Source organism: Poromitra crassiceps (assembly GCF_964638095.1).
Source record: "Poromitra crassiceps genome assembly, chromosome: 10".
NCBI classification, from domain to species: Eukaryota; Metazoa; Chordata; class Actinopteri; order Beryciformes; family Melamphaidae; genus Poromitra; species Poromitra crassiceps.
The window spans coordinates 35,063,899-35,089,185 of NC_139631.1; positions in this window are offsets into that span (position 1 = coordinate 35,063,899).

Genomic DNA, 25,287 nt, shown 5'->3' on the forward strand with positions numbered 1-25,287 from the left:
ACTTCTCCCCTCCTGCCCAGAGTAACGGCAACGCAACGCTTCGGCCATGCGGCTCGTGTTGACGGCACATTTTGGCAGAAAGACAGGAGATTAGATATAGATGCTGTTTTTGCCACGCTCCCTCTCCTGGCAGTCAGAGGAAATCCTCTTTTGTAAAATCATGATTAGCCGAGACTACTTCCTCTCCCTCTCTCTCTCTCTCTCTCTCTCTCTCTCTCTCTCTCTCTCTCTCTCTCTCTCTCTCTCGCTCACTGTCTCTCTCTCCAGCTTCTGCCATCGTGAACCAGATCCACACCATCTGAACCGTGGTTAATCAGGAGTCAGGCCGATGAGCTGGGAGGCTGTGATGTACGAATGCCACATACAGTCATATATCAAATGTCACTGTGCTGCAACCTCATTCAGTGGCATCCTGCTTGGAAACACGCAGATATACAACGCGAATGCTGAACTATTGTATTGTAGTCGTATCTATTGTCTACTGTCCATACCGGGGTTCTCAAAGTGCGGCTCGTGGGCCAAATGTGGGCCCTCGGGGAATGTTTCTGGTGGCTATATTTCTCTATATTTCTCTGTATATGTCTCTACTTTGTATTACAGTATACTTTATTATCCCCGTGCATGGGGAAATGTGTCCTCTGCATTTGATCCATGCTATACATGCACTAGGAGCAGTGGGCAGCCGCAGTACTGCGCTGCCCGGGGAGTATGGTATTAACCCTATATGCATAGATTTGACGGTGGGAGGAAACCCACACAAACGTGGTGAGAATATGCAAACTCGAACCCAGGACCTTCTTGCTGTGAGGCAACAGTGCTAACCACTGAGCCACTGTGCAGTGCACATATGTAACGATATGTTAGTGCACGGTCTATGTACAGTGATGATGTCGTGTACTGACAATAGGTAAATGATATGTCAATGTACTGTCTGTATAGTGATATGTATACTAGTCTACTGTAGACTGACAGTCTGCTGTCTATATGTAGACAATAGAGTGATATGTAGGCTATAGCCCTCTGTATATAGAGGGCGGTCAGGTGATGTAATACAGCCTTCAGCCATTGTAGAGGTCTAAAAGCAACAATAGCCTTGAAACAGCTGGTTGCTTTTCTAAAAGTACAGCTTGGCTGTCTCAATAGATTTCAATAGACGTGATTAATTTCTGTCACCTCTATCAGGAAACATATCTACCCTTACCAGACAGTTCACTTGTAGTAATGTTACAGGATCCACACACACATCTCTCTCTCTCTCACTCACACACACACAAACACACACACACACACACACACACACACACACACGCACGCACGCACGCACGCGCACGCACACACACACACACACACACACACACACACACACACACACACACACACACCACACGCACACACGCACAGACACACACACACACACACACACACACACACACACACACACACGCGCACAGACACACACACACACACACACACACACACACACACACACACACACACACACACACACACGCACAGACACATACACACAAACACACGCACAGACACATACACACAAACACACGCACGCACACACACGCACACACACACACACACACACACACACACACACACACACACACACACACACACACACACACACACACACACACACACACACACTAACACATATTTATTTGGATTTTCGATTAAGGACATAATCACATCAAAATCAAAATCTCAGAGTCAAAATGCAATGCAAAGGGGAACATGACCACAGCATAAACACACCGGCAAGCTACAAAACATTTATGGATAGAGGAGGCGATGGTAGCTGCCTACGATGGCGGACACAGAACAGAATTTAACCGGAGGTTTTGGACTTATTTTTGTCAGTTCAGCTATTTGCAGTCCACGCATGCTTTTATATATTTTGTTACGACGACGTTATATATTTAATCCAAGCTATTCTCCAATATACATTTACTTGTTCACTTTAATCAGCAAGTACTGTAAATGCAGATTCAAGTGACAATGGATTGTGATGCTTCTCATAATAGAGAATGGCCCTGGGCTAACCTGAATCAACTGGATCAACTATACTACTGCACTATAGATAACAACACTGTGGCTATCTGTTTCTATCCATTAGCTGCAGCATTCATTTAGCTTACTTTCAAATAGGTCACTCTTTGATATAAGATGCACCAAAGACTGTGCTTTGTCTCTTATCTTATATATCTAATGGGCGAGTGCTTTTGTCTCTTATCTGATATATCTAATGGATGAGGATGCTGACGGTCATTTATCTTCTATCGAGTATATGGGTTTTCAGATAATGCCACTTGCTTGCCTTTCAGGAGTAATTACACACAGCATGTGAAATCGAAGACGCGTGACTAAGATGCAACATGCTCAGTCGCTATCTGTACAGTAGCCCTTCAGTTCACCTTGATAAACGTCTAGAAGCTGTCCGATATCACTCAAAGATTAGTTTTCCAGCTTTCACACCGAAGGCGGGGAATGTCCTTGTGCTTTTTTCCGAGGAGTCTGAGAGGAACTTTTATCACCTGGATGGTCCCTGCTGTACATGAGTGGGATTTAGTTCATAATGCATTAGAAATAAAAGAATAATAAAAATGATACATTTTGGATTTCTTTGGCGAGCTACATATTGATGGCTCAAGATCTACTGGTAGATGATTGGGCACCCCTGTCCTACACTGTAAGTCATGGATAGAAAATATAGATCTCTTGTCTTGTCTCTTGTCAAAAACAGACCAACCAACAACAAAAACAAAGCCATATCTCTATGAGCCTATCCACATCAAAAAAGAAACTTCCGTATTTCTGAAGTTATACTGTATAGTCAATGATAGTGGTGGAGGGACAACTGTCTGTCTCTCTCTCTCTCTCTCTGTCCTTCGCGTATTTCGAGAACCGTTGGTTGGATCGACTTCAAACTTGGGGAGTATGCTAAGGGGGACCTGACGGAGTGCAGTACCCTGTTTTGGTGCAATTCAACATAGCGCCACCTACTGGCAACAAAACAATGTGGTTTATCTCAAACTGTTTGTCCGATCGACTTCAAATTTGATGTGCTGATGGGAACCTGACCATGTGCAGTGCAGAATTTTGCGCAATTCGGACATGCGCATAGTCATAGTGCCACCTACTGGCAACACAAAAAGTGCATTATCTTGAGAACCGTTTGTCCGATTGACTTCAAACCTGTGGAGTGTGCTGCTGGCAACCCGACAGAATGTGGTGCTGAGTTTCGTACAATTCGACATAGCGCCACCTACTGCCAACAAAGAAAGAGTTTTATCTGGAGAACCGTTCGTTCGATCAACTTCAAACTTGGGGTCAGATCGAGTACCACGTACTGCCGTAGCCTGACGCACCTCCCCCATTGACTATGAATATTTAGGTTCATATTGGCAACCGTAGATAGGGTCGCACCTACAAGCTTGATCAGGGATGAGGGAAATAATGTCTTGAAATTACATCAAGTGCTTCACTCTTCACTTATAAAATGCTATATTAGCTCCATTTAACCTCGCGGAAGAGCCTGGTTCCCATTATACTTGAATTACACCTCTCGACGGCACTCAGCTATCCAAATGCGCACCACTTGCCGAAAGAGGGGAAGAGCCGTCCGAGCGGGCGGGGGAGAGAGCCCGAGGATCGGCGGCTGCCTTGGACATGGACACGGACCTCACCGGCCCCTCTCCCCGGGGAGCGGCGCACCACAGCCGGCTTGGCAAGGCGGAGGAGGCGAGTAGGTTCCCGGAGCCCCTGGCTAGTTAGATACGGTTACTGGCATTCCCCGACCTGCTGCCATCTGCCTTTTCCAATTCCACTCACCACATCACCGCTGCTGCAGATCAGCCACTGCTGCCTGTCACAACACTGGCGGAAGGCATGGAGTGCGATTATTTGTGTCGCTCGTGGTGTGACAGATTTTGAAGACGAAAATGTGTCAACGAATATACGGGTAATGCATTGTCATTGTGTTGTTTTGTTCCGTCCTTGGTCTGAAACAACCTTAATGCTGTATTACAAAGCTGTTTCCCTTGGACAGAAGGTAGTGGTATGTTTTGGTGTTCTTTGCACCTCACCTCATGACCTATACCTTCGGTCATGAATGTTAGATGCAATTATCGCCTTACAAGAGGGCATCATGGAGCAGAGAACCACGTCCAGGTTGAAATGTCAAGTGAGACGATTCTGAATGTGTTATGTATGAGGGTACGGTTGCAGTACAAGGACAGAGCAGAGTGAGGGACATTATAATATTCACAGTGAGATGAGGTGAGAGGTCAAGGGACCTCCTTGGAAAATGTGCCCCCTTGCCGACTATCTAGCATGACATGGTTGATACCAGTGGATGCCCTAGTCTTCTAGTTTCATAATGATGCCAGGCTCTTCATGCTAGCTCTAAAAATGAGCCTGCTACAGCCTCTGAAAGACAGTGATGTCAGGGGCCCGGCGCCCTCAGGACTCTGGGGTGGCCAATCACATTTCAGGGTGTGGCCAGGGCCACCCCATAGTCATGCCCCATGTAAGTAAGGTAGTTAGTAATTGTTAGACAAGGTAGACAAGGTAGTTAGTTAGTAGTTGTTATTATAAGTATTTTCTCTGGGCTAATGTAAAGTGAGGACTATCTATATGCCTTACAAAGCATTTATACATTAGATTAAGTACAATTGTTAAATAAATTATAACTTAGCTTATTAATCAGGAATAAAACATTTATAACTGTGTTTTTTTTTACTTACAAATGCATAGTAATGTATAAACAATGCTTTATAAATGATGAATTAAGTATTTAACTAAAGTAGTGTCTAGTTATTATACAGTGTTAAGGCTCATCTATACTCCATTTTCATACGAAAATAAATGCGTCCATTTACGGTGGACAACGGTGTAATGGTCGCTGCCCACATACTTCCATGCGTCTTTCACGTTGGTATCATGTTAAGCAATACATTCACCAGTGGGCAGTAGAGAGTCAAATGTATGTGTGTGTGGTTTTGCTGCGTTTCATGCATATCCGTAAGCTTTCAGAGGACGGACAGAAAACGCATGAAATGAACGCAGAGTACAGACAGAAGGCTCTGTCCGTCTTCGTCTCCGTCTTTAACGTTGAGTATAATTGGGCCTTTACTAAACCTCTTGACAAAGCTGTGCACGAGCTTTGTCAAGAGGGTGTAGGGTAGGGTGTAGGGTATGCGCATCCAAAATAAGACACAGAGTATAATAGGTGTGGCCGATGATGTCTGGTGGCCAGGTCACTACCATAGTCATGTCATAAATCACTGATGTCACAGATGATGTCAACAGTGATGTCACTTGAGCAATTGCAATGCCATCAGTGATGTAACTTGATCGATAGTGATGTCATCAGTGAGTGATGTCATCATGGATGTCATTCGAGCAATTGTTATGCTATCAGTGATCAGTGATGCCACCCAAACAGACACATCAGTCCATATTACTTTCTTGGGAGGGAGTTTTCCTAAAACACCACCAGTTTGACCTCCAGACAGAACACAGAGCCCTCCCTCCCTGACATGGATACAGACCGCAAAGGACCGGAATGCCAGGGTGACCATGTGATACCTCGAACTGCTACCCTTCAAGTTGTGAGGCACAAAGCAGGCAAGGAGAACGTAACAGCGCACTATACCCGTCAAGGCTGCCAAACATGGTGGCTACAGGAGAGGAGGGTGGTAATGTGATGAAGACGCCATCACTGGTTGCTGACAGCACATGGTGAAACCACTCAATAACATAAACTCATCCAGATACGCACGATTCCCCTCTGTCATTGTGGTGAGTGCCCGCACCACAATAAGTCACAGTAAATCACTCTCTCACACACACACACACACACACACACACACACACACACACACACACACACACACACACACACACACACACACACACACACACACACACACACAGTTTAGTTAATTTAAGGTCAGTTTATTCAATGTATTACTACTTACAATCTCACAAAGTATGTTCCTCTCCTCCACACTCCTCACAGAGGACGATGGGTCAAGCTGGGCTTTATAGGGCTAGAGTGATTGCATGCATCTGTGCTAATTGAGGAAGGTACCATCTTGAACTGGGTGAAAGGGCATGTTACTCCTTTTGACTTATTTGTGTTAAAGCAGCTACGAGCAACTTTTTCGATTGTTATTAAACAGTATAAATTTAATATCAATGCATCACATCTTACCTCTAATAGTCGACGAGACCAAAGCCGTGTGTATCTGAGATTGCTCCCTTAGGTGATTATTAAGTCTATAGTCTGTCTAAACTCGCGTCAACAGGGGGCTCTCTAGAGCGACCGGACCGGGTAACCCGGAAGTGAAACGCGGAAGTGAAACCAGGAAGTGAAACGCAGCTGCCTTCCTACGCCGTTTGCGCTGCCTAGCAACATAACATAAACAATGTGAACGCCACGCATACTCTCGGGAACATCTCTAGTTATATTCTAACAGGTTTTTTGGAAGTTATTTTGTGGTTATGGCCGAAGTGGCTGCTGCAAACCGTTTCATTTCACTTCCTGATCTGCCCTGGCTACAGACACACTAACACTGGCCGATTCACTCGGGGTTCAAGCGAGACTACTCTGCGTTGGTCTCGTCGACTATTAGAGGTAAGATGTGATGCATTGATATTAAATTTATACTGTTTAATAACAATCGAAAAAGTTGCTCGTAGCTGCTTTAAGTTTGGACACTTACAGTAATGTATTTGACTGGGATTTTTTTTTTTTTTACCTTTATTTATACAGGGGGAGTCTCACTGAGAGCAATGCTCTCTTTTTCAGGAGTGCCCTGTTCACATTCACACACACATTCATACCTGGAAGCTGACCAGTACAACCACAGTCTGATCTGCTGGACACTGATCAGCTCCACTGGAGCGGTTGGGGATAAGGGCCTTGCTCAAGGGCACCTCAGTGGTGGTAATGAGGGAGGGGCAAGCGCTGCCTTTTCACTTTCCCCACCCAGATTTATCTTGCCGGTCCCGGGGATTGAACCGACGACCTTCTGGTCACAAGCTCGCTTCTCTAACCATTGGGCCACCACTGCCCACAATTAGTGGATTAGTGGTTCGTATAATTAAATATGTTTGTTTCATGTAAGAACTCAGAGTAAAAGTCGAGATGGTGAAAATGGAGGTTAATTGATTTGCTCAGGAGTTGGTTGGTCTGGGGGAGGGGTTTAGTGTTTATAAACCTTTGGCCACCAAGGCTCCCGAGTGTCAGTCTGAGGGAGGCTGTTTGAGAGACAGGTAACGACCTTTGTGTATTTTGCATATTATTATCAAGTTTTTGTTTTTTCTATTTTGCTGTGCATGTCCAAGTTTTGTTATTCACTGGTTTTGTAAATAAAAGCACCTCTATTGTTTTTGCAACTTCAGCCATCTTGTTTGTCATTTTTGACGCATTCTTGACAGAGACGCAGCATACATACATACACATAGTGGGTGTGGTACAGAGACAGCCCTGAAGGAATGGCTGCTCGAGCATGGCGTGAAGACAGGCAGCTCCGCAATGCCGCCTGGGCAGGAGACCTGGACAAACTGAGGACCCTGCTGCAGGAGGAACGCTTCAATAAGCTTGTGTGTGTGTGTGTGTGTGTGTGTGTGTGTGTGTGTGTGTGTGTGTGTGTGTGTGTGTGTGTGTGTGTGTGTGTGTGAGAGAGAGACTAAACTGCACTCCTCTCTATTCGGCCGTGGAATACGATCACCTGGACTGTGTCCAGATCCTCCTGGAACCCGGGGCTGACCCCAACAGAAGCGTACACACCTCATACACCCCAGTCTACTTGGCTGGAAGGCTGGACATACTGCAGGAACTCATCAGGTTCCATGCTGATGTTGACATGGACCGTGTTCACACCCCTGCGAGGTCTCCTTTCTACGCCAGTGCCGAGCACGACCACCTGGACTGCTTCCACCTGCTGCTCCTGGCCCCTGCCGTTCTGACCCCTGACGTGGCTTCTTTCCTGCTGAGGCGCAGGTGGGACGCGGCCTTCAGCCAGTTGCTCCTGGACCACGGCGCCAACCCGGCCCTGGTGACCTGGGAGCAGGGACAGCTGGAGATGAGGGTGGATCCCGAGGCGCTCAGGGTCTTTCTGGAGGCCAAGAGATGTCGTGGCAGTCTGGCCCACGTCTGTCGGATCCGGATCCACCAAGCGCTGGCCACAGAACCAAGTCCACTCCCTACCACTACCACAAGGGATGAAGGACTTTGTGCTCCACCAGAACTGACTTGAAGGCCTGTCAGCTAATTTATTTCCCTTTCCTAGGTTTAGTTCTTCAGTGACTGCGTTTCAAACAAATCCAGGAACAGAGATTAAATACCATCAGCAAACACCACCTGTAGCAATCCTACTACTATAATTAGAGTGCTCACACACTGTATGAGGTGTAAGGAAGGAATAACTTATCTCATTATCAGTAGGGGACGCCTTCACCTGATATGAATTACTATCGGTGCCAATGGTGCTGCCGATGTTTGTGGAGATAAGCAGCATCCAATGTGTTTGTTGTGTTTAAGGGCTAATTGTCCCGGGCAAATGCTAAATGATTCAGCTGCTGTTTGATCTCACAGATGAATGATGGAATCGTCTGCCTCTGCCTGCAAATCAAGTTGCCTTCAGCCGCTCGCCTCCATTCATTAGTTTTTGTAGTCTGGTGCGCTGCCGCCGCCGCTGCGCTACATCAGAGAGCTGCTGCTTTGCCTTCTAAAGCACTCTCTGTTATACTGCACCCCCGGAAAAATGATGATATGATTATGGCCCGGAACAAGCCCCTGGTGGCCACTCTAAATAAAGGTCTCACTGTGCTGCCACTGTGGGGGAGATGAGTGGGTTTGGTGGAGAGAACGGGGACTGTTTTGGAAAAAAAGGACTTTCACATGACAGCAGCTGCTGCGCTAATGTAGCTAACTAGCACACAGCCAAAGCGATGTACCGTCAGGGGCAAGCAGCCTCGCTAGATTACATTCACAGAGCAAATTATTACCGCGGGCAAAAAGATGCCATCTGGTTTAAGCAACACAACCTGCGTCGGTAGTAAGCCTCAATAGAGAGCCAAATTGAACGTCCCTTTCTGCTTCAGCACTGTACCAGAGATTTTCATCCGTCATTTATTTTCCCATAGACATTTCGTAAAATGCTTATAAAAAATAGTTTTACTTGGTCAAACCAAACGGTTCAGCTATATTTAGACTCGGGAGAGACCATAAACATTTCACTCTGACCAAATAGAGAGCTGCGCGGGCCTGAAATCTCGGCCCGAGCCCTCCCCGGCCCGTGACATGCAGGCCCGTGCCCGACCCGGCCCGGATGAGTCATGAAATTAATTGGCCCGAGCCCGTTGCGAGGCCCGACATCAATATCACGATATGACGACACATCTCTCTCTCCCTCTCTGTGCATGCTGCCGCGCTGCTGAACTCGTTGGTACAAAACGTTGCTAGACTGTGTTGCCTATGAAGACAAACACTGCAGCTTTCTCTCTGTCTCTCTCTCCCCCTCTCACACACGCTACCGTGGCCTATCAACATCCACACGTCTCGAGAAAGAGAACGTTAGATCGTTTAATTGCCAACAGCAACAATGCCCACAAACTGAAACATTATGTCACTCAAGCATATCGAAATTAAAACAGCAGACTTACCGTTTATAGCTGCATTGAATAACGTCACATTAGTGTCCTCACAATGTATGGTAGATGGGTTCATTTTGAACAGGTTGAAATGAGCTTTCCCTACTGCAGTGGGGACTGTTTAACTCTCCCCTCGCAAACTTTGTTTTATGTCCATCGATCTTATTTCTCTCTCTCACGACACGGACACACGCGGCTTGTTTTGTTGTTGTTTTTTACGCTGACGGAGTGGCAGACTACGTCACGGTGAGGGTGTGTGTGTCTGTGTGTGTGTGGCTGTGGCTAGGCGAGTGTCTGTGCAGTGTGCGCTCCTCCTCTTTGTGTGACTGCTCTGCTGTGTAAAATCAAGCGAGTAATACAACGTTATTTTATTTAATTATTGAAAAACGGCCCGACCCCGGCCCGGCCCGGACCTATTAATTAAAAAAAAAGAAAAAACGAGCCCGGCCTTGGCCCGTATTGGCAGGCCCGAGGGGCCCGCGAGGGTACCCTCGGGTTTGCAGCACTCTATGACCAAAACAGAAAAAGAAAATCTAAAAAATATTTTCTTTAAATCCGCAATTCTTTTTACGTTTTGGTCCGGGTGATATGTTATGCGGTCTCTCCTGTTTCTAGATATATCTGAACCGTTTGGTTTCAACAAGTACAACTATTTTTATACGCATTTTACAAAATGTCTATGGGAAAATAAATGGCGCATGGAAATCTGTGGTACAGTGCTGAAGCAGGAAGTGACGTTCACTTTGGCTCAGAAACTTCTCTGGCTTTTGGAACAGCTTGTGTCAGTGCTAAGCTATTGAATGAAAGTACTATTGAATACATGCTGTGATGGGTTATGAGCCGCATCACATGCCGCTAATTATAAGCTTCAATGTAAATGGAGTCATTACAGAAACCTGAAACATCTAAAGCTCAAAGTTGGGCTGCTGAGAGAAAGTCTATAATGGCGTATAATGGCGTCAATGGCGTCTCTACTATAGAGCAGGGGTTGGCAAAAAAAATATCCTGAGGGCATACTGACTTACATCAAGTAAGCGAAGGGCCACACATTGGAGATTATACCTGCCAACTCCTGATTTTCACGGGATTTCTTGTTAATCTCCTGATATAATAGTGATACAAATCCAATGGCTGTAGCAGATGAGATTTATTAACATAATTCTGCCTTTTATTGAGTTTTTGGGGCTCGTTTTGTTTTTCTTTGAGTCCGGCCCTGGGGCCGCATTTTGCCCCAGGCCCCAGGGCCACAAGAAATGACTGTAGAACAGTAATTTCTAGGGAGGTACCGTGGTGCAGTGGTAAGCACTATCGCCTCACAGCTCGAAGGTCGTGGGTTCGATTCCCACCTGGGACGATGTGAACGCTGAAGGAATGCGTGCCCGTCCGCATGTCCTCGAGTGCCCACCGCCCGGTTGGGGTCGTCAAAAGGGCCTTTCTGTGTGGAGTTTGCATGTTCTCCCCGTGCCTCCCGGGGGTTTCCTTCATATAGGAACCCCCTTCACAAAAACATGCAATATCCTGGTTGCTAATGTGGTTCCTCCTCTGGTCGTTAAGGGCGCCTGGTCAGAGGGAGGGGAACTGGTTGGAATAGCGTGAACCTCCCACGTGCTATGTCCTAACGGTGAAGCTTCCTCTGTCAGGTGAAAAGAAGCGGCTGGCTGACTGCCCATGTCTCGGAGGAAGCATGGAGCCAGTCTCGGCTCTCCCCAGATCGGCAGAGGATGGAGTAGCAACCAGGATTGAGAAATCAAGTGAGCACTAATGGGGGATAAAATGGGATAAAAAATCGGGGGGGGGAAAAAAAAAAAAGAAAAAAAGTAATTTCTTACACATGAGATTACTTTGAGCCTTTTAGTCTTAAAGATTATTGAAAGATAGCCTATTCCATATTCCAGACTGAAATGTTATAACAGAAGTATATATTGGCCAGAATGACATGAACATTTGGACACTTATTCAGCGGGTATCTTGCGTGTTGCATTCAGGTGCATTGTTTTTTTGTTTGTTTTTCCCGACAAGCTAGCATGGCAGAGTTGGTACCAATGGATGCCTTAGGTCTTCTAGTGTCATGTGATATCTTCACTCTGGCTTTAAAAATGAGCCTGCTACAGCGTGTCCTCAAGGAGTAGCCTTTTAGACTTGCAGTTACAGCACCCCACCAGCAGGGTGTACTGCAAACCCCTCAGCATCCCTAATTGTATTCCCTGACTTTAAAGGCAAATCCCATGCCGGCTTTCTATGGAGTGAGACTCGTAACCTAGATTCACCAGTGTTGCAGTTACAGTAGGCTATGTCTCAAAACGTCTATCATCATCCGACATGGAACATTCCCAGAAACAGTTCTCTCTTGACCCATTTACTGCACCGCCATCAGATAATAGGACAAACACAGAGAATATATCAACGAGCAGGCGGGCAGCTTCCCGCCTGCTTCCGTCTGCCCCTTGCTCTCATGAGGGTGATGAGTGCAATATAGTTTATTATATTTCACTTTATTGCCCACTACGGACAATATAGTTTAATATTACACTACTGTAGATTGCGATAGGTAAATAGGCTTTCATTTCTGGCATTCTAGGTCACTCAAAAAGACAGTAGCCTACAGAAAAAGAAAAGAAAAGTTATTAAAAAGAAGTGTGAAGCACCATCATGCCTTCAAATCTAGCTGTAGCTGGTGAAGAAAAGAAGAATCTGCTGAAACGCACACATTTTAAGCTAAAACTTTCTTCAAAACCCAAATCTGCAGGCCATCAGTTATTTTTTGTGTGCTTTTTGCAGTCTTTCTATTTCTTAATTTCCCAGCCACAGTGACTAATTTACTCATTCACATACATGGCGCTTCTCACACCGCATATGACTTGGCTCAGGCCTGCATTAATTGGCCCATTGGATTATATTGGCGAACACGCTAGCCAATCTCAAAGTGCTATTGCCCAATTTTGGATCAGGTCTGGCTGGCCTCGCATTAGAGTCAGTTTAGCTCCAAGTGAATGAGTTTCAGCTGATGCAAAGTAAAAGGAGGTTGCATTTTCCATAGGCCACTCTTAACTTGGGGGTAAGGATGGCCTGCGGCTAAAACTCTTAAACTGGGGTAAAGATGGCCTGTGGCTAAAACTCTTAAACTGGGGTAAGGATAGCCTGTGGCTAAAACTCTTAACCTGGGGTAAGGATGGCCTGTGGCTAAAACTCTTAAACTGGGCAAGGATGGCCTGTGGCTAAAACTCTTAACCTGGGGTAAGGATGGCCTGTGGCTAAAACTCTTAACCTGGGGTAAGGATGGCCTGTGGCTAAAACTCAACCTGCGGTAAGGATGGCCTGTGGCTAAAACTCTTAACCTGGGCAAGGATGGCCTGTGGCTAAAACTCTTAACCTGGGGTAAGGATGGCCTGTGGCTTAAACTGGGCAAGGATGGCCTGTGGCTAAAACTCTTAACCTGGGGTAAGGATGGCCTGTGGCTAAAACTCTTAACCTGGGGTAAGGATGGCCTGTGGCTAAAACTCTTAAACTGGGCAAGGATGGCCTGTGGCTAAAACGCTTAACCTGGGGTAAGGATGGCCTGTGCCTAAAACTCTTAACCTGGGGGTAAGGATGGCCTGTGGCTAAAACTCTTAACCTGGGGTAAGCACTAACGAACCTGCTGCTGTCTAGAAGACGGCAGCAGGAGGGAGAAACAGAGAGTTGGATGTGATGAATATGAAGGGGAATAGCCTGATCCTCATGCTACGTCCTGCCGGTGAAACTCCTCGCTGTCAGGTGAAAAGAAGCGGCTGGTGACTGCTGTATCGGCGGAAGCATGTCTACGGCAGAGGGGGTGGAGCAACGACCGGGACAGCAGGGGGAATTGGCCAAGTAGCCTACAATTGGGGAGAAAAAAATGCAGGGGGAAATCTGGAGAAAAGAAACACCATGACTGTAAGTGGTCCGTGATCGGGAAGCTGCACAATCACTGGACAGGCGACCTGTCAATCACCCACAAATTAACCCAGCAAGCAAAATTACGTCATGATAACGTTGTGATGACGTCTTTCAGTGACGTCCAGGACGTGGCCAAATCACAGCCGGTTTGGGGATGATTTAGACGTCTACGCGGGAACGTCAAGCTGACGTCGAAATATGGCCGTTACCATGAATGGGCATGTTCAGTTATATGTACACAGTGTATATTCAGCAGCTTTATACATAAAGCTATAATTAAGTCCAGATTAACAATTTATGCTACATTTTCAAAAAACATAATACTGCCCTGTGTGGGATTTGTTCGCTGAAATAACCTGCTGTACGTTGGAGTAATATAGCCTACCGTTTCAAAACATGGACCCCTTGTTCTTTTCATACCGGTATATCATCCATGGAGTTGGGACAGTTTTAATAACAACGAATGCTAATTTAATTCAAACCTTAATCTCGAAGAATCATTGAGGGTTCCCTCAAAATTGACAACTGTCACCACCAGCCTATAACATTTGTTTACCCAGTGCTGCTGCACATGCAGGCTATACGAGACATGAATATAGCCTATACCGTAGGATTATGGCAGAAACTTGTTTTATATTTAAAACGTTGGTGTCAAGTCTTTGTGGATCGGACATCACAGTGTAACCGTTTACAATCTGTGTAAGAAGAACCCCGAAACACATTGCAGACAATTTCAGGATTCCCCCGCAATTCATCTCCTCGTAGTACCACCTCCACGAATAAACAGTTTGTTAATCAGCACAGATTGTCCACATGCTAGTGCTGATCACTCGGATTTTGGATAAATAAATAGCCCAGGCTGAGAAATACGTGATTGATTGCAACCATTTAGTTATCCTCATGAATATTTCAGTGCTGACTGGTGAGTGAAATTAGTTGGATAGTGATTATACAGTGATAATCTGGGCCAGATCTGACTCGTCGTGATATGACTTGAGCTGGCCCCGATTGGGCTCTCTCGATTCGTCCGGGTCCGTCCGTGCTTGCTGGGAATACATAGTCTTTTTTAATCGCACTCTAAATGGGTGAGTTATATAAAAATTCACCCTCCGTACAGTTTTAATGGAAGTTGAAATTAGCTATACAGAGCAAAACAAAACAAAAAATTGTACCAGGATGTAAACATTTTTGTTTATTTATGCTGTAAAGTCATGCATTTTAATATGGTGGTGAATGGGGATTGACTCTCTTTTGGAGCCAGCCTCAAGTGCCCATTCGAGGAACTACAGTTTTTTGCACATCCGCATTGGCTTCGTCCAAGCCCGAGGTTGCCGCTTGGTTTACAATAATACAAGTTTCAAATAGTAGATAGATGGTATGAAGGTTAAGCCCCTTTAACAAAACTATATTTCTTTTTAGAGTTTCATTGCCTGATTTCAACTTCTTCCAATGTGAAGTACAGTAACTGGTACTGTAGCTTATAAGACTAGACTGTCAAAGTAGCTTCCCCATCACTGGTGTGTAGCCTATGCACAGTTTAATAATATACTTCCAAAGGCACTGTGCCTCTTCAATAATGAACTTGACAAGTAAAGCGATTCCACCTTCGTTTCCAATGATGCCCCATCAATGCTTTGCAGATATTCACTGTATTTCACTTGTCTGTTTCTTGTCTGTAGTGAATTAGTGAACCCACTGGTCTGCAAATAAGTGAGCTATGATCTGTACAGATAAGAGACCCTGCAGCGGTAGCTTGGTTTTTGTGAGCACCGCAAATTTCTAATGTTACAGGTCAGGTTCAACTGAATTTCTCCTGCATTATTGAGGAGGACATTTCCTACGCCCTGCTGTCTCTGCACCATGTACCCCATGGGGAGATCGATAGGCAGATATTACCAGTGGAGACATTTTTTCTTAGATTTTTTTCCTTCCTCTGGAGCAATTTGTCAGCTGGAGCAGGTGGCATTTTGGATGACACTGCATCAAACAGATAAAAATGACAGTCTACTCTAAATGTGCTGTCTGCTGCGTGTGTGCATGTGTTTTCTCATCTCCTCGGCTTGTTTGTGCGTGTGTGTGTGTGTGTGTGTGTGTGTGTGTGTGTGTGTGTGTGTGTGTGTGTGTGTGTGTGTGTGTGTGTGTGTGTGTGTGTGAGTGTGTGTGTGCGTGTGTGTGTGCGTGTGTGTGTGTGTGTGTGTGTGTGTGTGTGTGTGTGTGCATGTGTGTGTGTGTGGATGTGTGTGTGTGTGTGTGTGTGTGCATGTGTGTGTGCGTGTGTGTGTGTGTGTGTGTGTGTGTGTGTGTGTGCATGTGTGTGCATGCATGTGTGTGTGTGTGTGTGTGTGTGTGTGTGTGTGTGTGTGTGTGTGTGTGTGTGTGTGTGTGTGTGTGTGTGTGCACATACGCATGAGTAGACCGAATAGACAAATCTATCGAAGTTGCAGCTCAACCTTACAGATGGATCTTCATTTATCCACAGCACAAATCTGCTTCCTCAGGCTTTCAGGCTGTCGGCTATAAGCTTTTAAATCTCCAAAATACACTCGCACAAACACCATTTCCTGAATTTCGGTGTTTTTTTATGTACCAATTTGTGCCTTTTCTGCATCAATTTATGGTGGTCATGTCTCGTCTTTATTTATGTAAAGGAAAACACAAAATTCAGGCACCAGGTGACAGTTCAATATATAATGGAAGATAATGCAACAAGGCTCTCAGGCATTCTGTATTGCTTTCAAACATCTCCTGTAGATCAACGTTTCTCATTTGATGCTGTATGATCCCTGCTATGATCCTGTATGATTCCGCTTCTGTCCTCTTCTGTCTTTTGTCTCCTTTTTGGGGAAGTCAATTTTAATGCACAATACCCCGACCGACCAGAGGAAGCACTATTGCAGTGACCAGGACCAATAGGCTACCCTTGTACGGCTTCCCACCCACAGACACGGCCAATTGCATCTGTAGGAACGCCCGACCAAGCCGGAGGAAACACGAGGCGCGGACCTGTGGCCCTCGTGTAGTCGTGTTGGTGGCGAGGGGAGAGGTCGCTACACCACCTGGGTGCCTGGGTGGAGACAGTTTAATAAAGACAATGAGATGCAGTGGTGCCAACTAATCGACTTTTCAGACCCCCAACTTAGTGACTTTTCAGACCCCCCCCCTGGCGACTTTATTTCTCAAGCGACAAATCTGGTGACTTTTTGATTTTTTTATTGATTTTATTGATTTTGCACTGTAAAGACAATACATGCCAAGTGTATTTCACCTGGAGGGGAAATTAATAAAATACAATACATATCAGTGCTTGGAGAGGTAAGAAACCCTGGAAGGGCTTATCGCAATTTTTTCTGACCATGTGAAGCAATGTTAACGTGTTGAATCCCACAGCATTTGGTCGGTTTTCTCTACTTGCTTGTCTAGTCCAGAGAGGTCTAATGGGTGTAAAAAGAAAAGCCAGCATAGTCCCCCTCCCTCTGCTGAGAGCAGGGACTGTAGGATAGGGTCCACTTGTTACCGGCGTACACCGCAACTGGCCCAGTCAGCTCCTAATTTTAAAACGGGCTACGCTGCGACGTGCATAATTGCATTATATCTTGATATGCAAATGATCATGTGACGTCATTTGGCGACTTCTAGTGACTTTCCGAGCAGCCAGTATGTTGGAAAAGAGTTGGCAACACTGATCAGATGAACTCAAGATTCAAGATTCAAGATTTTTATTGTCACTCCGTGGTACAAGTATCACGTGTGAAATTCTTGTGCTGTGGACTCCGTTTACAACATAGTACAACAGGGCATATGAGTGCAAAAACAACAAGAGACACAACAAGCAATAAGGCAGTAGAGTGGCAGTAGAGAGGAATTTTTATACTATTCCTGTGCCTGTATTCTTTTGATGCTGTTTTTATTTATGTAAAGCACTCTGTGCACTCGTGCTGTGAAGGGCGCTATAGAAATAAAGTTTTACTTACTTACTTACTAGAGTGATAAGACAAGTCAGAGACAGTGGCATATTCACTGCACATAGGTGCACATGTCATGTGCATACTTTGGACGTACTTAAACATTTTAAATTCGACGTATTTGACGTACAGGTGCAAATAGCATATACCTAATTAAACATACAATTAAACATTAGACATACATAATGGTAGCATCTACAGTGCGGTACAACTTGATATGCTTCAGCGAGAGCAAACGTAACCCGAGACGTTGCGCTTGCGCCGACGGCACGGGCCGCCTGTCTGAGCTGACATCTGATCCGGGACAGGACAGCTATTGTCGGGGCGTCTTTTGAGAGGTTGACAGCGGGACAGAAACTCTCTCTCCTGGACTGTCCAATCTCACTTCAGCTGATGAACACAACCTGATAGGGTTGAGAGAACACTTAGGGGGTGCTGCTGGCTGGTTTCAGCTAGCCAGCCGCTCAGCCCACGGCATGTTAGCCGAGATGCTGTTGACAAGAGGCTTTCATAGCTTCCCCGGGGAGCGCAACACAGCACTTCTACCTAATGCCTCACACAAAACAAACAAAACCACACACACACACACACACACACACACACACACACACACACACACACACACACACACACACACACACACACACACACACACACACACCCACCCCACACACACACACACACACACACACACACACACACACACACACACACACACACACACACACACACACACACACACACACACACACACACACACACACACACACACACACACATTTTGACACTGTATTGTTCCTCGAAACATGAATGAAGGCAAGGAGACAAAATACAGTCTTTTTAACCATGATTCTAAGAAAGCTTGGCAAAGACTATAAAGGCATACTATGATGATGATGATTTTGCCTTTGTCAATGATTTGAACTGTTTTTAGCACGTGCGTAGCACCTGGTCTCCAAATTTCTCTTTGGGGCCAGTGCAGTCATAATGGCACGGAAAGGACGTTTATTTCGGGGGCGCTTGGTGAGATTCACTCTCGTTTCTCGACGGGGTGGTGCATGTGTTTCAATTGTGCTACTTAAATGTTCATCCCGCCCGCTTGGGACGCTGCGTGAATTACAATGAGCGCACCTACAACGAGCGCACTTACACACACACACACACAGACTGCAAAGCAGGACCCACACTTCAAACCAAGGGCTGAAAGAAACACACGTTCCATAACAGTAGTAACGTTAGGCATGTGGATGCATGTGGATTAGGCAACGGATGTCCATGTCCTCATTGAGGCCCCTTGGAGACAGGGTGTCAACAGTGTAAATCCAGAAAAGTTCACGTTTCAAAAGGAGAGTGTTGATGTCCCCCCCCCTACGTGGGAGTTTAACGTGTTCAATCCCAGTGTTAACTGAGAGATGCAACAGTGTGATTCAATAGATTAAAGTGTTTCGCCACCGGGCTCTTGATGTCGTGATTTCTGATTCCTGATTTCTGGTCTCTCTCTCTCTAGGCCAATCTGTACCCCATCTAGCCACAACCCAGGGATCCCCCGAATTTGCCCTTGTTACTGTAGATTTGACTCTGTTGACTACTCAAAACAGCAAGCTGAAGTGGTTGATAAACTTAAAGGTTCTCCAGCCATTGATATCACGATCACCCTGGATGAGGTCAGAAGATCATTTTTTACATGTCAACACCAATAAATCTCAGGGTCCAGACGGCATTGGCTGCAAGGTCTTGCTTTCCCTTTTCAAAAGCTGTTTCAGCACTCCCTGGACACATCAGGGATAATCCCCGACCAGTGGAAACGCGCTCTACCTGTGCCTAAGAACAGCAGGCCCAAAGAGATGAATGACCTGTGGCCAGTTGCCTTCACCTCTGTACATATGAAATGTCTTGAAAAATTTGTCTTAAAACATCTCCTCAAAGAAGTCTCAACATCTAATAGACCCCTACCAGTTTGCCAGCCAGAGCGGGGGGTTGATGACGCACTGCTGACAATGACCAACAGCATTTATGAACACTTAGAACAACCTCACAGTTTTGTGAAAATAGTGTTCATTGATTTGAGCTTTTTGTTTAATACCACAGGGGAGTGTTTTTCATATTTTGCACCTTGACTACCTGATTAAGATGGCGAGCAGGGTCATTGGGTGTGATCAGACGTCTGCTGCCCAGTTGTGTAAAGACCACATTCTACTACTGCTGATGTGCATGGGGCAGAGGGAGAGGGAGAGGGAGTACACTGGACAGAGGCATGTACCTTGAGACTCTCATGTGTTTTATGTTTTTATGTGTTTTAATGTGTTTTTCATGTTTTAAACCTTGAGGACAATAAGTGCATGGGACAATTATTCTCCCAGGACAATAAAGTTTAACTTGACTTGATTAAATTGCCACACTATGCTACTCTGTCAATATCTGTATATCCATGTGCAATACCAAGATCATTACTACTGCTACTTATCATGCACCTTGTGTACATATTTTTGCTAAACAAACTTAGGCAAAACTGTTTATAGCTACCTGTATACTGTTTATATCTTTATCTGTTAATATCTGTGAATTGTTAACATCTGCAATTTTCTTTTTATAATTTACATCTTATTTGTTTAGGTATATATTTGTTCTAATTTATCACGTTACTTGAGCACCAATCACACCAAGACAATTGCCTTGTATGTGAAAACATACCTTGGTGAATAAACTAATTCTGGCTCTAAAGAATTCTGATTCTAAAGGGAGTGAGTGAAAGAGCTGAGGTCAAACAGAACAACTCCCTGTAATAACTCCTCCCATCTGCATTTCTCACATTTTACAGGCAGTTGTTATCAAATGTTAGTTGCCTGCAGAGGCATACAGGCATACTTTAGTTTTATTAAGATCATAAACTCTACTGCAACCAGATAAAACGTAATCACATTTGCTTTGATCAAAGTCTACTGGGCTGGACTCGTATAAAAGGATACATTGTCTTCAGTTCTACCTCTTTCGAAAATGGATGTTGATCTGGAAATCTGGGACTGGCAGGCTGAAATGGCTAAATACTGCATCCTTGGAGCTGTTGGCCTATACTCAAGAGTGAGTATACAATAGATGTGAATGGGGTTGGAGGATGGTTGATGGGCTGTGGATTTGAATGGATATAATATTCACTTGTATTTACTAATGTAGTAAATGTAATCAGTATGGGGAGAATTCATGAAAATTCTGATTTTCACCGCTTTGTCCCATTTTCATTGTACAATATGAAAATGTCCAAGATTAGACATATACTCAAGGTAAAAAAAATCAGCATTAAATACTCTTTTAAAGACTTTTACACTTAATTCATTATTTCGTTAATTTAGTCAATATGAATGAGCCATCGTAGGAAACCTTCAAATCCTTTTGCAACCTTTTGTGTTGGTGGTAATTGCAGCAACCCATGTTAAGGGCTTGCCCAGGGGTGGATTCGGACTGCCGACCTTCGGCTTGCTGGACGGACACGCTAACCACTTCACCAAGAGAGCTAGCTCCCTTGGCGGAGCTGATTAACGTGCCTTTATACTGGGGGAGTGAGTTTAACGAACCTACTCGCTACCACTCAGGACTCACGAGGACTCACATTCATTCGGTTATGTATGTATGTATGTATGTATGTATGTATGTATGTATGTATGTATGTACTGTATGTATGTATGTATGTATGTCCATAGCTGGGCCCCATCGGCCCTCACAAGGTTCCTCCTCAGCCAACATGTCACTGAGGCAGTCCATGTGGTCCATGCGCACACTGGGGGTGAGGGGGGGGCGCTGTGTCCCAGCCTGGCCTTCTCTCCCACGCCTTATGTGTGTGGGGGCGGGGGCCGGGGTGGGGGGCATCGGTGCTCTCCATCACTGGTCGGGGGTTGCCGGTAGGTTAGAATAGCTTAGGTTAGGTGATAGATTAGCTACAGCCTAACTGTAGGCTGTAGACCTGTTATAGTGTTCAGGCTAAAATGAGACTAGAGCAGAATAGGACAGGACAGACTAGGCTGTAGATTAGCTAGATTCCCTGTGTTTTAGTTAGTTCCGGTTAATGTCTAGAGTAGTCAGATTGTCTAATTTTCTCCACCCTTTTCCTGCTCTCTCCTCTCACACTCTAAAGCATGCCACTCATTCTACTCTAAAGCATGGCATGCCCTCCTTTCCCTGTCTCTCCACATACTCTCTCTCATACTCCCCCTGCTCTCCCTCCCCACCTCCCCCCCTTACTGAACTCCCCCGCCCCCACTATTCTAAAGCATGGCATCCATTCTATTCTAAAGCATGACACCCATTCTCTTTCTCTTTCCCCCTTCCCCTGCTCCTTCCCCACCTCTCCTTCCCTGTTCTCTCCTCCCCCACATTTCCTATTCCCTCCCCACCTCCTCCCTCTCCCTGCTCTCTCCTCCCCCACATCCCCCCGCTCTCCCTCCCCCTCCCTTCTCCTGCTCTCTCCTCTTTCCCCCTTCCCCTGCTCCTTCCCCACCTCCTCTACTCCCCAACATTTCCCATTCCCTCCCCACCTCATCACTTTCCTGCTCTCTCCTCTCTCACATTCCCCCTGCTCTCCCTCTCCTGCACCCTCCCCACCTCCTCCCTTTCCTGATCTCGCCTCCCCACTATTCTAAAGCATGGCACCCATTCTACCCTAAAGCATGGCACCCATTCTATCCTATTGTGACATGAACCTGTTACCATAAAACATCAAACACAGGGCTTCAATTGAATGAAGACAGACAGAGGCTTGTGTATCAAAAGTAAGATCAATTTATGTCTACTAATAAGTAATTAAAATGCAGGGTGTATGGCAACATGAACCAGGGGCCGCATGAACAATAAATTAATGCCTACGTAAAACAGTCCGTTCTAAACAGTCAGGCCAGTGAGTATGCTCTCAATTAATCAGCAACACATTAAATAGTAGCGATGGCACAGGCATAAAGGTGGCACACTCCCTATGAGTAATAGACACACTCAATGAGGTAAAACCTTCAAACACTCTGTTAAGTTCAAATGGGACTCGGGTTCAAACCACTACAAGCAAGTCAGAGATTCAAAAGACACTAAGGAATGCCACAATCAAGGCCAAAGGCACACCAATCACAGTAGTGCACCTTACTTTATGCCTGGGCCGACCAATTTACTCTGGTCAAAGCTGAGGGAGAACAGTACTTGAACAATGATACACATACAGTGAATATAAAATACTCTGGACTGGCCCCTATCCTACAGAGGTGGTGTAACTAGATTATTTTAGAGTCAGGAAAACAGTGGTTGGCCTACAGCAGTGTGGCCCATAAACAGCAGCTTGTTGTCTCTTTGAAATATATGACATGGCCCAATCAGCTCCCCATACTCTCTAAACAAAATGGCACCTTCCATTATTTGTTATTATTTATTTGTCAACTCCGCTTCTACTTGTCGGTTCCCTCTGCCAGTCAAGCCAAACATACACCTTGCATCTGTTTCACACCAGCAGCAACCTGCTTCTGTTGCCAGCTTTTGGATAATGGAGGACAAAGGGCTTCCTCAATTGCTCCACCCCTATTTATGCCTTCTACAGGTTCTAGTGCCCTACTGCCATTGACTCTCTGTCTGCAGAGTCATAGTGACCCTCCCACACTATATTTCTATATTTTCTATATTTCTCTATCATATGACTGTTCAATGTTCTACATGTTCAATGTACTGTAATTTGCTACTGTTGTGTCAGCTAGCCCTCCTCTCCCTGTTCTCTCATACTCTCTCTCATACTCCCCCTGCTCTCCCTCCCCACCTCCTCCCCTTCCTGAACTCTCCCCCCACACTTTCCTAAAGCATGGCACCCATTCTCTTTCTCCCTTCCCCTGCTCCTTCCCCACCTCTCCCTCCCTGTTCTCTCCTCCCCCACATTTCCTATTCCCTCCCCCTCCTTCCCACCCAACAGGAGAGAGAAGTCTCCCCTGTGCCCAGCTGTGACTCTGTTGAGCGCTTTATTGTGTTCAAAGATGGACAGCAGTCTACTGAGCAAAGGTAAAGAATTATAAATAGAGTTTTTTTTCCAATATTTTATTTTAACAATAGACAAACAGGACATACGAACAGGCTCAGAAACAGGAAAATAAAATAAAATAAAATCAATACATTATGTATTCGACATTCAATATTACAACGTGGTGCTACTAGCCACATAAGGTGTTTATGTGCTTGTAAGAGATATTATGCATGGGATCCCACGCAAGGGATCCATGAGAAAGCAGTCAGGAGAGTCACCGGTCGGCCCTAACCTCATCGAGGTAGGCTAGAAATGGATCCCAGACAGCCAAAAACGTCTTTAAGATGAGTTTGTTATTATTATGGATAGCAATTTTAGGTTAATCTTACTTTCGATTAACTGACACCCTTAATCGGTTATTGATAGGTGTGGAGGACAGGCGGGCGCGGCATCTGAGACACAGGCATTGTCACTGCAAAGATCCTAATGCCAATGCGCTCTGGCATATGGATGGGTGGGTACGATAAACTGAAGCCATAATGGCATTGCCATCAATACAGTTGCAACACTTCAGAAACTCACGTTTACTCACATACCAAGGATATACCACTGACTGAGTCAAGAGACTGAGCTATGTTATGTACACTGTCAGGCAGCTTCCTGTAAGGCGGTGCTCTCCTAACTTGTTTTGGTATAGTTACTAAGGAACGAGTCAGGAACGAACCATTAGTTCATGAATACTGTAGTTCATACATTTCGACTTTATTCTCAACATTTCGTCTTTATTCTGTGATATGAAATAAAAAAAATTAAATGTATTCCCTTTTTTTAGCTAGATATTAACAGTTATCTGTGTAAATTCTGCTTTTATTCAGTAAATACTGTGAGCAAGAATTAATAAACTCAAACTCAAAGGAAAGAGGTTCTAGTGGTCAGTCTGCCTAGGAGCATCAAACAGACCGCACTCCATATTTACACATCCATAAATTCCTGCTGCCATCTGCCAACGTCAATTCTAATCCAATCTGAAGAAGTTTCAGTGTGTTTGAGACATTGAAAAATGCCCTGACCATGAGCCTAAAACCATTATGCACCAACGTCTAAAATACAATTTACCTTAGGGGTGGTTAACTTCATGAGCTGGTAACCGTGTCACAGCTACACTCAGGAATGGCTATCATACGCTGAAGGAGTGCGTGCCCGTCCACATGTCCTCGAGTGCCCACCGCCCGGGTGGGGTCGTCAAAAAGGGCCTTTCTGTGTGGACTTTGCATGTTCTCCACGTGCCCCCTGGGGGTTTCCTTCATATAGGAACCCCTCACCAAACATGCAATATCCTTGTCGCTGATGTGTTGCCTCCTCTGGTCATTAGGGGCGCCTGTTCGGAGGGAGGGGAACTCGTTGGAATAGCGTGATCCTCCCACGTGCTATGTCCTACCGGTGAAGCTTCCCTGTCAGGTGAAAAGAAGCGGCTGGCTACTGCCCATGTCTCGGAGGAAGCATGGAGCCAGTTTCGGCTCTCCCCAGATCGGCAGAGGGTGGAGCAGCAACCAGGATAAATAAATAAAAAAATTGCACCGTGGGATAAAAATGTGATAAGAAAAATCAGGGAGGGGGGGGGGATGCCTATCATACCAAAATATTATCTACAGACATGTATCTCATGAAAGATTATAAGCAAGTTTTGCCACCTTGAGTGGTAGCGACAAGTGAAATGTTGAGCTCTGGCCCATACACAATCACTCATGTAAACCAAAA